Source organism: Artibeus jamaicensis, unplaced genomic scaffold (genome assembly GCF_021234435.1).
Source record: "Artibeus jamaicensis isolate MK-2021 breed Jamaican fruit bat unplaced genomic scaffold, CSHL_Jam_final contig_685, whole genome shotgun sequence".
Classification (NCBI taxonomy): domain Eukaryota; kingdom Metazoa; phylum Chordata; class Mammalia; order Chiroptera; family Phyllostomidae; genus Artibeus; species Artibeus jamaicensis.
Window position 1 is genome coordinate 21,154,500 of NW_026521924.1, and position 16,419 is coordinate 21,170,918.

The 16,419-nt window shown below is 41.0% G+C and overlaps 1 long non-coding RNA gene across 1 annotated transcript; it reads left to right on the forward strand.

Moving 5' to 3' along the window:
* Positions 1-6,339: 6,339 nt before the first annotated feature.
* LOC119063241 (uncharacterized) lies at positions 6,340-16,185 on the forward strand. Its single transcript, XR_005085119.1, has 3 exons — positions 6,340-6,457; positions 14,559-14,692; positions 16,101-16,185. It is a non-coding gene; the product is annotated as an uncharacterized LOC119063241 (long non-coding RNA).
* Positions 16,186-16,419: the final 234 nt, after the last annotated feature.

A 16,419-nucleotide genomic window follows, 5' to 3' on the forward strand; every position in this document is an offset into this window, starting at 1 on the left:
GAAAAGAGTTGTGCAGTAGGAAGGGAACTCCAAGCAGGGGGCACACCCTGTGCAAAGATCAGGCAATGGGAAGAAAGTGATTATCAGCTGAAAAAAAGAAAGGGGGGGGGTGGCCAGAGCCCTGATAGGTGAGGAGTTGGAAGGGGTGCCTGAGGACCATCAAGGCAGGACCTCGTAAGCCAATCAGATGTAGATTTACTGAGGAATGAATGTCAGGGCCTCTCGCTTGTGTATCAAGCCAAACAGTATTGAAGTGCACTTACTGCACAAGAAAACTTTTGAAGTCTCCTAAAATTTCACACCTCTTTTATGAAGTAGACTTGATAGAAGATTTCTCAAATCATCAATAGTCCTAAAAATTTAGGAGGCATTTCCAATAATGAATCTTTGAAGCTGAAAAAAAAAACACCCCCCAAACCAGTTCAACTCTACCATCCTAGAGTGGAAAAAATTCAGAGTGTCTAAATTCTCTTTTTTTCTCTGTATAGAAAAAAAGTTACAATCTCATTGTCATCTGAAGAGGAGCCCACATAGTTTGCAGCCACAGAAAGCTAGGACAAATGATTATAGAGTTGTATCAGCATGCTAATTAATAAAAATGTTATTTTCCAGGATTTTGTAATTTAGCATTATCTGTGCCTTTAAAAATGTACTTTGTTGCAATTTATTTCCTCTAAATAAATATTCAAGTCCGTGCCTAATTTTGAATCCAGAAGTTTGTATTCTTAGCTGACCTGCCCGTTGTTATTTTTTGATCATTATTATCAACCCTCCACCCAATTGCCAGGATTAATTTGAAGTGTAATTCTTCCCCAGGCCTCTCTACCTCTTAAAATCCTTCTCTGATGTGAGCAGGCTGAATCAGGATCCCTCTCAGGGCAGGAAGTAGGGGTTCAGTCACTTGGAGGTAGAGGGTTGTGGTGCAGATGGAGCTGGGGCACAGGGTCCCCTGACCCACCCATCCTTTTTACAGGACCTTCCCCCTGTGTTTGGCTGTGTTAGGCCAAGAACAGAGATTCTGGGTGGTGTCAGGAGAGATCCCTGGGTTGTACATCTCAGTTTGAAGGCTGGCTCCCTCACTCACCATGTGGTCCAGTTTCTGAATGTGCAAATCAGACTAAGAGATTCCATGAGGGATCTGCATGAAGGGAGTGATTGATAGAAAGACAGCAGCAGACTACATTAAAGAGAAAAGATTTCCTTAGGAGCAAGTGAAATGGAAGTGTCTGTGTTGAGGCAAGAAACACACAACAGGAAGCAGCCTGCAAGGGGAACACACTCCTACTCTAGGTCCCCTATTACTCTTACTAAACAGTGACACCATAGTGGAGCAAGCCTGACTTGTAGCCACAGGTGAGGGGAATACGTTATTCTGTAGTCCAAGAGACTCCCCTGTCTTGCAAGGTGAGAACATCAGAAAGATCCTTGCTGTCCTTCCAAATGCCAAGCACCATCTCACCTTGGATTCTCTGCTTCTGCTCTTCCCTCTGCCAAGAACCATCTCTGAGACTTCCACGTAGACTGCTTCTTCACCTCCTGAGGCCTTTGCTCAGAAACCCTCAGGATACCCTCCCAGACCACCCATATAGAACAAAAGCCTGGCTGCTCTCCAGATTCCCTCCCTACCCCAGACCCTCTTTGTCTTTATCATTCTCATGATCATCAGGTGGCACAAATGGACTTGCTTATTTCTTTATGCATGTCTTTACCTACGTACATGAACAAAAAAGCAGAGTCTTTGCTCTTTTCTCTGCTGGACCCCCAGGGTCTGGAACAGTGCCTGCCACGTAGCAGGTACTGATAAGTAGCCGTGGAATGAATGACATATGGAAGACCGCGAGTCAAGATACTGATTGATTCTGACTTTGTGGCACAACTTTTACTTAATAGGGTTTCATGCAATCTTCACAACTTTGGGAAAAAGGTGTTTTTCCCATTTTATAGATGAGGAAACTATAGCACTAAGAGGGGAGTTGATTTGTACCAAACTGGACAACCAGTAGGTAGCTGAACCTGGCTTCTTCTCTAAGCTGCCTGAATCTGTGGCTTAAGCTTCCTCAGGGCTATGTTTTTCCCCTCTTTTTGGCCAAGATGTTCTTATGAAAACCTAATGAAGGTACTTTCACACACATGTATCACCACCAGACATGTGCAGTCACACGTATGTGCACGCATTTATACACTCACACACACTCATAGACACATTCATACACATAATGATTGCCTATAATTCCAGAACTTGTGACGGCCGATGCCCAGCGTCAGCTCTCCTTCACTACACCACGAACTAGAAAGCCTGTTTTTTTGCAGAATTGTGATCTGTGCCTTTTCTTCAACTCCTTTGGGTTATTAACTAATTACTGCTTGTGAAGTCCTCGGGAAATACCAAGCACTTGTTCAATGTTAAATATGGTTGTGAGCGAAGCTTTGATTCCAGAGAACAGCCAGGGAGCCCCGAAACAAGCAAATAACAGTTGTGTGGGGAGCTGGTGGCCGGCGGGCACGCCTCGGTATGCAGTCAAACTCTGCATGCCTCTCAAAGGTGCTCCAGCTTGCGGCTTGCTGCAGCTGTCCTCGCAGGGGGGAGTTTGCACATTTTCAGAGAAAAGGATTTATTCCCAATTCATTGCTCTTCTGAAACCCCCTGTATTTCATCTTTCAGCGTCTACTTACCTTCCCTTGGCCCCCTCTCCAAACCAGCCCCTGTATTTACAGCAGGTGGGTCTACCTGGTCTTCAGGAAAATAAAGGCTCCATCTCCATTTCATTCCTGCCACCCCTAAATGCTTCTGTCACACGAAATCTCCCCTTCCTGACCTCCCATCTCATTGGAGTGATGTCCCCTGAAAGCTGGCTTTCTAGGCGTGTGAGCTGTGCAATCTCCCAGGGTCACATGCCCAGCTTTCTCCCCTTGATTTATTTAATGTTGTGTTGTAACCATCTTAAAATTCTTAGTAATTTTCAAAAGAGACCCCCATTTTCTTTTTGTACTGAGCCCCACTAATTAAGTATCCAGTCTCGGCCACCTCCAACTAAATGTTCACCGTGAATGCTTCTGGTTGTATCTGTGTGTGTTGGTCCAAGGCTTCTGATACCTTATTCTTTCAGTTTTAAAGCAATTGAAACACACCCCTTCCATCAATGTAATGATACTCAGCCACATGTTGGCATTCTTTGTGTTGCAAGGTATAGAAACCCAACCCAAAATAGTGGAGGAAGAAGAAGGAAATTTACCACGTTACATAAATAAATGGGGGAAGAGGCAGAAGAGGAGCTGGCTTCGGGTGCAGCTGGCCTCGGAGACACGCCAGCGTGACTGAGGTGACCGCTGTTTCATCCTCATCTCCACGCCCGTCCTTGTTGGCGACCTGCTTTCAGGTCAGCTTCTCTGTGTGATGGGAAGTTTTCTGTAGGTCCAAAGCCTGCAGCTTATGATCAAAGAGGAAAGAGGCCACTGTCACCGAGTTTGAATAAATTAAAAATGAGGGAGACGAAACAGCCTTTTTTGTTTTTCCTTCTCATACATGTCACCCAAGACTTGGACTCTTCCTGGGGGAAATTGGGTACTAAACTGAGATTATTAATACCTTGTGTATTCTTTGATCTGTGTCTCCATTCTTCCTCCTCTTCCTCTTCCTCACCAGAGTTAGTATTTACTAGGCATGTGCCCTGTGCCAGGTTATTTTCTAAGTGCTTTGTGTCTCTGAGGCTGGTGCTGGTATTGTCTCTATTGTAGTGGTGACAATACTCAGGGTCAGAGAGGTTTAGTGATTTGCCTGTGATCACACTGCTCAGAAGGAATGAAAATGAGGTGCCGACTCAGAGCCGTCTGATACATTCCCACTTTCTGGCAACGCACAATCCAGGGAGGTAACCCCTTTAGCTGAAAAAATAAAGAAAAGATTTTTCAAAAAATGAATGATAGTGCTGCTACTTAGAGATCTAACTACTAGCAGTCTTATGTTTCCAATGCACTATATATGCACATAAAATTTAACATGCATAACACATACAGCATTGATTTATATATACTATACATAGATACTATATATGCTGCATATAGGTATGCCTATATATTTTTAATTAATAGATTGTATTTTTGATCTGCCTTTTCCCTCCCTACACAATTGATTACAGATCCATCTTCAAATCATCACAGAGTCTCCTAGTCATCATTCTTATGGCTGCTTACGTTTCATTTGGTGGGGAAAATTCCGTCTGGATTTAGATGGAAATAACCTTGAATGTACAGATTGCTTTGAAGATGGTCTCTGTCCTCCTCATCAGAAAGCTGGAAAAGACCCGAACATCTCTGAATTCAAGATCCAGTTTGGAGAGAGCGGGAGAGAGGGCCTTTCAAAAGCAGGCGTGGCTGGGCGTTTACCCAAGGCTCACCTTGCTCCTTTCCCATGAAAGTGAGGAAAAGCCAGGTGAGGGGCCCATCCGCATCCCCGGAGAGAGCACCTTGAATCTTCACACGTGATGGGAGCTGGAGGATCACTGATTGTTAGCAGGAACTTTGTGAGTAATAAGGCTGCAAGACATGGTGGGAAAGATACTTGCCCTGTTTGGTGGTGGGCTGGCTGGTAAATACTTAACATGGGCTTTTCAAATACCCAAGCTCTGATTTGTAGTGTTTAGCATGTTCACGGTACAAACACTTTCACCGTGGTAAATTTCAAGCTGCTAATTTGACATCATTGAACAAGAAGCTGGGGAGAGGTGGACAATAGCACACTGTTACACAGTATTCCATCATACAGATAAGATAAATGTAAATTACCTGAAAACATAGACAACAGACAACAATAATACACAAAAGAATAATTAGAAAGTGAGGACTTTTAAGTCTTATCTTTCGTGAATATAGTTTATTTGATTGGAAGTTTATATAATTTAGTGTTTCATGATTGCCATGTTTAAAATATAGTTTGCAAAATTCCTGAAAATTTAACCATTTAACTTAGTTGTGAAATTATCTAACCTACCCCACTTGGGATGTTTTCCCAAAATGTGCCTCATAAGCTTCCAAAACGTGCCGGCTGCATCCTGCTTTGGGGCCTTTGTGTGTGTAATTCTTTTACCTGGAACAATCTTGCTTAACGCCTCATCTGGACGGGGCCTTGTCATGCCTCAGGTCCCAGCTCAGATTTCACCTCCTCTAAAAATCTTCTCCCTCCATATTCTCTGATAAGAAGCCTCAGTTCCCTTCCTATTGCCCTCTTCTTTCTTCTCATTTCATTATCTCATGTTGACACTCACCTGCTTCGTTACTTAATCTTTTACTCTGTTGCAGAATTTTAAGTTCTCTGTGGTAGGTCCACAACTGTGGACCCAAACTTAGTATAAAGGCTATCCCAGAGGAGCCACTTAGATAGTATTTGTTGAAAAAAAACATTTTTGAATGAAGACCTGTTATGTGAACCGGGATGCAAGTTCAATGCCAACCTTAGCAAGATAATGACTGGTGGAGAAGAGCTGGGGCAGGGGATGGGTGGGAGGCACTAGCAGCTCCAAAGGAGTGGGTGGAAGGACACAGAGGCTGGGCCAGCAAGCAGGGCCCAGCCTGCGCCTGGCAGGGGACACTTAGCCCTGCCTGCTCCCAAGCAGTGACTTCAAAGCCCTTCACAGGAAGTGAGTCGAGATGTGTTGGTCCCTGGAGGTGTCGCTAGCCCTTGGGAGGCCTTAGCTAGGTTTGATGAAGCACCTTCCGTGGCAGGTCTGGTAATTAACTGTGGCCAGGCAGTGTGTTCCTGCACATGTAAATCATCAGCGATACTTTGGGGCTTATCTACTAATGAAAACTCCTTGGCATTTCTGTAAGCATATTATGGTCAATTACAATTAATTCAGTTTGCATCGACTGCCTCTTTCCTTATGCAAAGATTGTGCAAATCGAGTGTGTGAGCCCAGGGCTCTGAGGCCTGTAAAATCCATAATGGTTAGCTTTCAGGGCTGGTGAGGAGAGAATAAAACTGTGGGCTGTTTGAAATTTAAATCAGAGCAAAGCCAGTCAATAGGGGCAGGTTTGCTGCACTCAGATTAGTTGGGCTGGGCATGCGAGGGGCCTGGGGGGGCACTTTCCTGCTGCCCAAGGTTACAGGGTCACAGACTGTCTGCTCCCCCAAGCCGGTTCTCCTTCAGGCGTCCCCTCTGCATTCCTGGCTGCAGCCGCTCCAAGCCTCCGGGGACCTGATTTCCTGTCTGAAGACTCAGAACCGCGTGATTCATGAGGACATGTTCCTGCTGCTTGAACAGAGCTGAGGTTTTTCTCTGTGTTTCTTTCCCACAGCTCCAAGAGCAAAGTTCAGAAGACAGCAGGTGTGAAATCCAGTTTGGAGAATTCAGTTTCTGGGCCAGCTGATACTGGCTGGATATTCACGATGTGCCGAGGACTGTGCTCAGTGCTTTATGTGTCCCTTCTAAGAATGTATGTGCATGTCACACGAGCCTAGGAGGTAAATGTTCCCATTTCATGCGTTTCACAGATGAGGCTTAGAAAGACCTGTCCCTGTTATACGACTAGGAGAAGTTTGGTTTGAATGTAAGTTTTTAACCACCTTCTCTGTCACTTGGATGGCTGGATCCTATAGCAAGTCACACTTAGGATTTATTTTGTTATCAAATTCATCTGTATCCAATGCCTGAAGAACAAAGGGTTGTTGTGTTCCTGTCTTTTCTCATTTCCTGTAACAGAAGCTGAGATGCAGGCTTCAGATGAAAGTCAGAGAGGTTGGCTGGCTGGCGGGGTTTTCAGAGAGAGAACATTCTTGTGGAGTTCTACCCATGGAAAGGGTTGGAAAACCGCCCTCAGAGGTGCCATTGTCCCTGAAAGGTGACAGCCCGCTCAGTTAGCCGGAGAACCCTGGAGGCTGCCGGAACAGAGCTGAGTTACAGTGGGATGTGGCTACGGCTTGTACCACTTTTGTTGTGTCTTATTCAAATCTCCTTGTCCTTACCACTCAAGGGCGTGGTCGCCCAGCTTCCAAATGCCAGCCATTTCATTTCTTTCCTTAACAGTTTCTCTGGCTATCAGGGACCACTTGGCCCAGCTGTGTGGCAGGCCAGACGTGCCAGGGAATGAATGCTCCTCAGGAGCAGGCTTCAACAATGAGTGATGGAGTTTGGTGTATCAATACTCCTGTTCCCTGCCCCTCGGGTGAGGTGACGCGGTGGGGATGTGTTTCGCAGCAGATGACATCCAATTGCCTGCACAATGACTTGCTTACCAACCACTTTCCGTTCTCTCTCTCCTCCTCCAACTCTTTTACTGGCATTTCCTGGGACGACCTCCTACATGACACAGCTGCACTTGAATCCTCACCAGTCTGCTTCTGGTGGAACCAAGTGGGGATAGTTCTCAATTTTAGGTAGAAGTCTGTTGCAAGAAACGTGTTACGATTTTTAAAATTGCTTATTTTTAATTAGACAAGAAAACTTGAATATATTCTCATTAAAAAAACAAATGTTACAGTTACTAACTGTACTAACAAAGTCCTCCCCAGACTCTTCTCTTCCATTCCTTCCTTACCCAGAAATGTCCAGTCCTTATTTTAGTGGTTTTCCATTCCAGACACTTTCTATACATTTACAACACACACACATTCCACTACATGTTGACCTGAAATGTACTTTTTTTTCCCTTTGCAAGATGTTTTGGAGTTTCTTCCTTGCAAATACACATGGCCGCATTCACCTCTTTTAAATGCTGCATAATGTTACACTGTGGAATGTAGCTTAGTTTAGTTAACTCCTCCCCCATTGGTGGACATTTAGGTTATTCCCATTTCTATGAGGGCTTCAACTTTGAGTTGGACTGTCCTCATGAGGGTCAGTTCTCTCCAATTAAAGGCTCTGCTCTGCAATCACTCTCTCATGAGTCCCAAAATAGCCACGGTGCTGGTTATAAGATGAAGATATTATGAAAACCAGAAAAAATTCTGGGGAATTCCAGACAACGCAACGTGACTCCTCCAGGTCCCTAGAGGACACAGACCAGACTCTGAAGAGGTGAATTGGGACAGGATGTTGAGGAGAGGAGAAGGGGAGAGCAGACAGAGTGGTGGGGGTGACTGAGGAAGAGGAGTCTTTTTTGGTCCCTGACTCTGGAGGTCCCATTTGCTAATTTATCACAAGACCACAGAAAAATTGATCCCTCCTGCGCCATCCAGATGTTGCCTTCTTGAGTTCTGGCCTTGCCCCCATAGTTCTTACCACATCAAGGAGGTGAATAGCAATAAAAAAAATCTTTTGCTTTAATAAGATTGAAATCCTCTCTGTTGGATTTTCCTGTATCATCTCAGTCATGAAGTCTGGGAAGCATAAATTATTAGGTTGAACCATATGAAAGTGACATTTTTGCAGGCCAGAATTTTTCAGTTTCATGTGGTTCAACTGAGTATTTTTAGGATCAATTCAAATTCATCCTTTAGGTGATGGAGTTGGGGGTGACATTGTGATTGCAACCTCATGACAGACCCTGAGCCAGAGGCACCTCTCTAAGCAAGTTCTTTTATTTCTCTGTGCCTCAGTTTCCTCATCTCTAGCATAAATATAATAATGCAAGGGTTTCTGTAGAGAACACTGAGATAATATATGTCAAAGACTTAAAACCCTGCCTCTCTCATAGTAAAAACTTGCTCGAGTGTAACTGCCATTACCATCAGCATTATTAAGCAATAAGATGTTAGTACTAAAAGGTAAGGAGACTTACTATTTACTGAGCGGCTGGTGGCTAACAAGCACTGATGAACACTTCACATCAGCTTTATTGAAGAAAACACGCACAGTGCTGTGAGGCTATTAATATCCTTCTTTCCAAGTGCTGAAAATGAATCTTGGAATTGTTAAGTAATTTAGCAAAGATGGAAAATATAAAGAAGTGTGAGAGTTATTATATGAGACGTGGTGAATGCATATGTCTAATTGGAATTCCAGAAGATGAGAGGAAAGAAAAAAAAGCAGAAGCAACATTTGAAGAGATTAATAGTCAAACACTTTCCAAATATGATGCAAGACACCATCCGTAATTGACCAAGAAGATGAACTCAGAGAAAAACCACACTTGGTTCATCACAGTAAAACTGGTGAAAATAAAAATTAAAGATAAAATAATCTTATACACAACCAAAAAAAGGCATATTACCTTAAAAGGTGTAAAAATATTTATACCAGACTAGTCAACAGAAATTATGCAAGTCAGAATGCAATGCAACAAGGATCTAAAACATTGAGAAAATAACTACCAACCTAGATTTCTACACCCAGAAAAATATCCTTTAAGAGTTAAAGTGAAATAAATACATTGTCACATAAATAAAACCTGAGACAATTGGTACTGGTGGACTTGTACTAATGGAAAAATGATAAAGGGTATTCTTCAGGCAGAAGGGAGTTAATCACTGATGAAACTTATGAAAGAATCAGAGCTGCAGGATGGGTAAATATGAGGGCACATCTCAATTCACGTTGACTGCACTGGAAATGGTAATGATGTTGTGTTAGTACAATATTAAAACAAAAGGAGACCAGGGATACACATAATACTGAAGTTCCCTCGGAGTCTCCTGCTTCCTGGGAAGTGGTACAAGTACGAACTTCTGAAAAACTAATAATTCAAGGGTGTGTAATCTCTAGGGTAACTTGTAAAAGGAGAGGGAAGGAATGTGTAGCTAAAAATGTCATCAAGGAAAAAAATGAAATCATAGAAACATGGTTGATTAACCCTGAAGAAGGCAAGGAAGGAAAAATAAATGAACATGGGACAAATGTGAAAATGGATGACAAATCATAAAATGTTGGATTTAAGCCAACATTTACCAGTATTATTATTATTAAATGTATGTGGTAAATTCTACATGTAGAAGTAAATTCATTTTTCATAAAACATATACTGCTTATATAATACTTACCTTAAATATAAAAGCACATGCAATTTGAAAGCAAAAAGGTACAATTACTAATCAAAAGATAGCAGAAATCGTTGTCCTTATAGGGGGCAAAGCATACTTTAAGGAAAGCACTATTAGAGATAAAGATAGTTTCTAATGATGAAAGGGTCAATTTACCAAGTATAACAACTCTAAATTTATACTTAACGAATTAACATAGTTTCAAAACATTTCAAATGGATGAATCCACAATCACAGTGGATAACTTGAGTGTAATTTTCTCAGAGGTGAGAGAACAAACATAAAAGAAATCAGTAAGGACAAAGAAAATTTGGTTAATAGACTTGACCCAATTTACATAAATTAGCCTAATTTACTTAAGTGATGAAACTTAGCTGACTTAATTGAATACTAATTAAAAATGAACAGAATACTTTCTAACATCACACTTGGACTATTAAGGACTATTAAGTAAAATTGATTACATTTTCAGACAGAAATCATGTTTCATCAAATTTGAGGTGCAAGTCCTCTCACCAGAGTGGAATTGAACCAGAAATAAGCATCAGAAAGAAAATTAAAAATGCTCAAATATTTGAAAATTAAACAACTGATTTCTAAATAATCTGAGTCAAGGAATAATTTATAGTGAAAATTAGATGTTACTTTGGAATGAATGATAATGAAAATAAGACATAAAAACATTTGGCATTTAGCTAAAATTGTTGTAGCAGAAAATTTATAGTCTTTTACCCATAGATGAGAAAAGAAGAAAAGCTAGAAATTCATGATTCTAGTGTTTATCTCAATAAGTTAGGAAAAACCCAAATTAAACCAAAAGAATATTCAATAGAGAAAATAACATCTATACAGTAGACAAAATTTTAAAAAGTCTACTCTTTGAAAGACAAATAAAATAGACAAATCTCTCAGACATGAACTAGAGAAGGTATGAATTACAATTCTATAATAGGAAAGAGATACTGTTATACAGCATACAAATATAGAGAATACAATGATAACTTTCTGCTAGTACATTTTAAAAAGTAGAAGTATTTAAAAAAAGTAGAATTTATTTTAAGAAGTAAAATGTATTTTAAAATACTATTAAAAATAGAATTATGAAAATTCCAAGAAAAGCATAATTTATCAAATTGACTTAGTAAGAAAGGGCCTATCCGTATAGTTACATGTTGCTAAAGATATTGAAACTGCAAATTTATAATCTTCCAATATACACACATACACACACACACACACACAAAATCTTCAAGTGATGATTAGTTTACCCATAAATTTAAAAAAATATTTACGGGAGAAATAATACCAATATTATACAAATACTTCCAAAAATAGAAATAGAAGAGTAAGGACACCATGGGATGGGTAACTCTGATAAGAACAGTACATAAAAGGGAAATGTTGGGCCAATTTTTCATACAGGTAAAAAATTCTAAAAAGAATATGAGCAAATCAAACCAAGTCGTATTGAAAGAGAATGATGCACCTAGATAAAGTTGTATTTATTCCAGGAATGCAAGGTTGGTTTAATATTTTGAAAAAGTGACATTACGTATCATGTTAATGGCATAAAAGAGAAAATATATTTAATCATCTGAAGATGCAGTGAAAGCAACTGAAAAGGTCAACTCCTAATCCTTATAAAAACTCTCAGCAATGTGGCCCTGGCTGGCATAGCTCAGTGGATTGAGTGTGGGCCTGTGAACCAAAGCATCACTGGTTTGATTCCCAGTCAGGGCACATGCGTGGGTTGCAGGCCATATCCCCCAGTGTGGGTGAGCTAGAGGCAACCACACATTGAGTTTCCCTCCTTCTCTTTCTCCCTCCCTTCCCCATCTCTCTAAAAGAAATAAAATCTTTAAAAAAACCTCTCAGCAATGTAAGACAAAAGGGAATTTACAAAATCTGATAAACAATAATACAAAAATCCAACAGCAAACATCACATAATATTTAATGGCAACATGTTGACAATTTTCTCCCTGAGTTTTTGGAATGATCTGAGGATGGCCACTCCTCCATTTCTAGTTGAGATTGTATTGGAGGTTCTCTCCAATGCAATAAGTCAAATAAAAGAGATAAAAGACATAAAGATTGGGTAGAAAGAAAGAAAACTATCATTAATTTGTTGATGATGTGAATGCATATGTAGAAAATTCAAAACAATGTACAGATATACTAAAACAAGTGAATTTTGCATGATCACTGAATTAAAAGTAAATGTTAAAAAATATTTATATTTCTATTACTATGAGCAAACAAAAAGAAAATAAAAAGAAATAAAGTGCTATAGTTTACACTGATATCAAAAGAGTCAAATATCTGAAAAAGAATAAAAAGTTGTTCAAGATCTGTGCACAGCAAACTGTAAAACAACTTGAGAAGAATGTAAAAAGAAGCAAATAAATTGAGGGGTATAACATGTGTATACATAGGAAGATTCAATTCTTTTCAAATTACCCATGAGTTTATTTATTTTTATTTTTATTTTTTATATTTTAATTTATTTATTTTTTATTGATTATGCCATTACAGTTGTTCTATTCCCCCCCTTCATTCCCCTCCACCCTACCTCCCCATCCCCATTACCCCCCCTTTAGTTTATGACCATGTGTCTCAAGTTCTTTAGATTCTATATTTCCCATACTATTCTTGCCCCCCATCTATTTTCTATCTACCGTCTATGCTACTTATTTTCTGTACCTTCTCCCCCCTTCTCCTCCTCCCACTCCCCTGTTGCTAACCCTCTTTGAGATCTTCATTTCTATGTTTCCACTCCTGATGTAGCTGTCCTTTTAGTTTGCTTTTGTTTTAGGTGTGGTGGTTAATAACTGTGAGTTTGCTGACCTTTCACTGTTCATGTTTCTTTAACTTCTTTTTCTTAGATAAGTCCCTTTAACATTTCATATAAGGGCTTGGTGATGATGAACTCCTTGAATTTGATCTTATCTGAGAAGCACTTTATCAGTCCTTCCATTCTAAATGAAAGTTTTGCTGGACAGAGCAATCTTGGTTGTAGGTCTTTGGTTTTCATTACTTGGAAGACCTCTTTCCAGCCCCTTCTTGCCTGTAAGGTCTCTTTTGAGAAATCTGCTGACAGTCTGATGGGAACTCCTTTGTAGGTGACTGTCCCCTTATCTCTTGCTGCTTCTAGGATTCTCTCCTTCATTTTAATCTTGGCTAATGTAATTATGATGTGCCTTGGTGTATTTCTTCTTGGGTCCACCTTCTTTGGGACTCTCTGAGCTTCCTGGATTTCCTGGAAGTCTATTTCCTTTGCCAGATTGGGGAAATTCTCCTTTATTATTTGTTCAAATAAGTTTTCCACTGGTGGCTGTTCCTTTCCCCCTTCTGGTACCCCTATAATTCAGATGTTGGAGCATTTAAAGATGTCCTGGAGGTTCCTAAGACTCTCCTCATTTCTTTGAATTCTTGCTTCTTGACTCTTTTCTGTTTGGCCATTATTTGCTTTCTTCTGGTCCACTCCATTGATTTGAGTCCCAGTTTCCTTTTCATTGCTATTGGTGTCCTGTGCAATTCCATTCATTTCAATTAGTTTTGCCTTCATATGTTTGTCTAATTTGTGGGTATAATCAACCAGTTCTGTGAGGATCTTGATGACCAGTGTTTTAAACTGTGCGTCTGAGAGTTTTGCTATTTCTTCATCGCTTAGATTTACAGGCTCTGGGGCTTTGAGATCTTCTTGAGCCATTTTTGGTCTGTTCGTGCCCTTTAAGTGTGAGGAGCGGAGCCCTGGACTTCCAAGTCGCTGGGTTGTGACACTGTATGTGGGGGCGTGGTCAGAGCGGGGAAATGGCGGTCCCCTGTGATGTTTCAAGCCGCTGGGTTATGACGCTGTATGTGGAGGTGGGGTCAGAGCGGGGAAATGGCGTCGCCCTCCGCTGCCGCTTGTCGCAGGGACCCGCTGGGTCCCGGTCCAATCGCCCACTCCCTCGCCCGTCTATCCGTGCACAAATGCGTGACCACAGTCAACCCGCAGCCCTGCTCCCTCGCTGTTTCCCCACGGTTGCTCGCTCAGTTGTTTGCTCCGCCTCTCACTAAGTCCAACCCTGCACTTGGATTCCGCGCACCTGAGTCCGTCTGACCGAGTTTTCCTGTGCAACCCCGCTCCACCAGCTGCTGGTTTCGCCTTTTACCGGTCAGGCTGAAGAATTTGTTGTTAACAGACTTCCGAAAAGTTCAATTTTCTGTGTTTTGGCTATGTTTTCTGTTGCTAATATTTAGTTGTCTCTAAACTTGGTTGTGTGAGAAGGCACCGCGTCTCCACCTATGCCTCCATCTTGGCGGAAGTCTAACTAATGCCCATGAGTTTAGTTCAACCCCATTAGCAACACCAGGTTTTGCTTGCACATCTACAGGGTGTGTGTGTGCAGGTATGCATGCAGAAATGACTGATTGTATTATTTATTTGGGAATATAAAAGGCCCAGAATTGCCAAGATAATTTTAGAAAGGAGCAAGCCTGGAAAACTTATACCCTCTATATCGAGATTTATTTTAAAGCTATGGTAACTGAGACAGTGTGGTATTGGCACATGACAAAATGGGTATGGAACAAATAGATATTCAGAAATAGATCCAAACGTCTATGTCCACTTGATTGATGACAGTCCTGACACTGTGTTGCAGGGCAGAAAGGATGCCCCTTTAATAGATCAGAGTGGGCCAACTGGATATTTACATGGAAAAAATGGATCTGGAGTTGTATCACACATACTACGCACAAATCGGTTCCAGATGTGCTATAGTTCTACAAGTAAAAGGTAAAAACAATGAAACTTTGTAAAGATGAACTCGAGAATGTTTTTATGACCTCAGGGCAAGCCAATATTTCCTAAGGAAGACACAACAGGACCTGTAATAGGAAAGATTGTTAAACTGATCTTCATTAAACTTAAGAACTTGTGTTTCACTCTCATCAAGAGTGTGAAAATGCAAGCAGCAAGGTGGAAAGTATTTAAAATACACATATTCTACAGGGACTCTTAGCCAGAGTATAGAAAGCATTCTACAACTCAGTGAGAGAGAAAAAAAAAACCACCACCACCAGATGACTCAATAAGAACTCAGCATTAAACTGATCAAATCTTTCACAAGGTGAGGATGTCTAAGTAGCCAGTAAGCATATTAAAAGATATTTAACCTCACTATGCATTAATGAAATGCAAATTAAAATTGCCATAAGATATCTACAGACACCCCGAAGAATGGCTAAAATGAAAAACATAGACAATACCAAGTGCTGACAAAGATGTGACGTATTTAAAAACCTCATACTCCTGCTATTTTCAATGAATTTCTCAGTTACAAAGCTGTGTGAGAGAAGGTAGACACAAAGGGATACATACTGAGTGCTTTCTTTTATATAAAGTATTAAAACAGGGCAAACTCATTGACCTGGAAGATATAAAAATGGTAGTTAATTACTATAGAAGCTATGTTTTGGTTTTTTTTTAATCTACATAGTGATTACATGGGTTTATGAAAAGTTATTATAACTAGCACATTTGTATATGCTTGTTGTTCTGTGTCAAATGTGTATTTAAAATGTGTATTTAAAGTTATCTCTAAGTTAAGAACTTCAGACTGTCGAGAGGAGGGAAGTCCTTTGACTTAAAAGATCGAGATCTTTGCCTGGTAAATGCAGCCCAGGGAACATTCAACAGTGTGTCTGGGAAGGGGGAGCTCCTATCCCCAGACTCTTTGCCAACACTTTTTCCATTATAATAAAACCCATCTGACTCATAAAATTTTGAATGCAACATCCTTGGAAGTTTGACAAGTCCTGATTGCCTGGTTCTCCCGAGGCAACAGCACGGTTTGGGAGTGCGACAGAGAAATGAGGAGGCGGGAGGAGAATTCTGCCTGCCAGTCTAGAGCAGTGTTTCTACAACTCAAATGTGCAAGACGATCCCCTGGAGGGTTTGTTCTGACACAGGTGTGCAGGCCCCACTCCCAAAGTTTCTGATTCAGTAGGTGTTATGGACTGAATGTCTGTGTCCTTCAACAATTCGTTTGCTGAGATCCCAATGTGATGACGTTTGGAAATGGGACCTTTGGGTGGCAATTAGGTCACGAGAGTAGAACCCTCGTGAATGGGATTAATGCTCTTAGAATAAGACACAAGAGAGCTTTCTCTCCCTTCTCTCTCTCTGCTCTTCACCATGTCAGGACACAAGGAGAAGAAGGCCATTGATAAACCAGGGGAGCTCTCACCAGACACCAGATCTGTGGATGCCTTCATCTTGGACTTCCAAGCCTCCAAAACTGTAAGGACTAAATTTCTGTTCTTTGAGCTAGCCACTCTACAGTATTCTGTTACAACAGCCAGAACTGACTAAGGTAGTAGATATGGGGTGGTCCCCCCAGTTTTGCATTGGTGATGCTGATTCGAATGTTGTCAGTCTAAACACTCTCTTGGGGAACCACTGACTTTGAGCACCTATTGGTGAGAGTTTCACAGGGATATCAAGGTGTTTCTGGTGGTAGA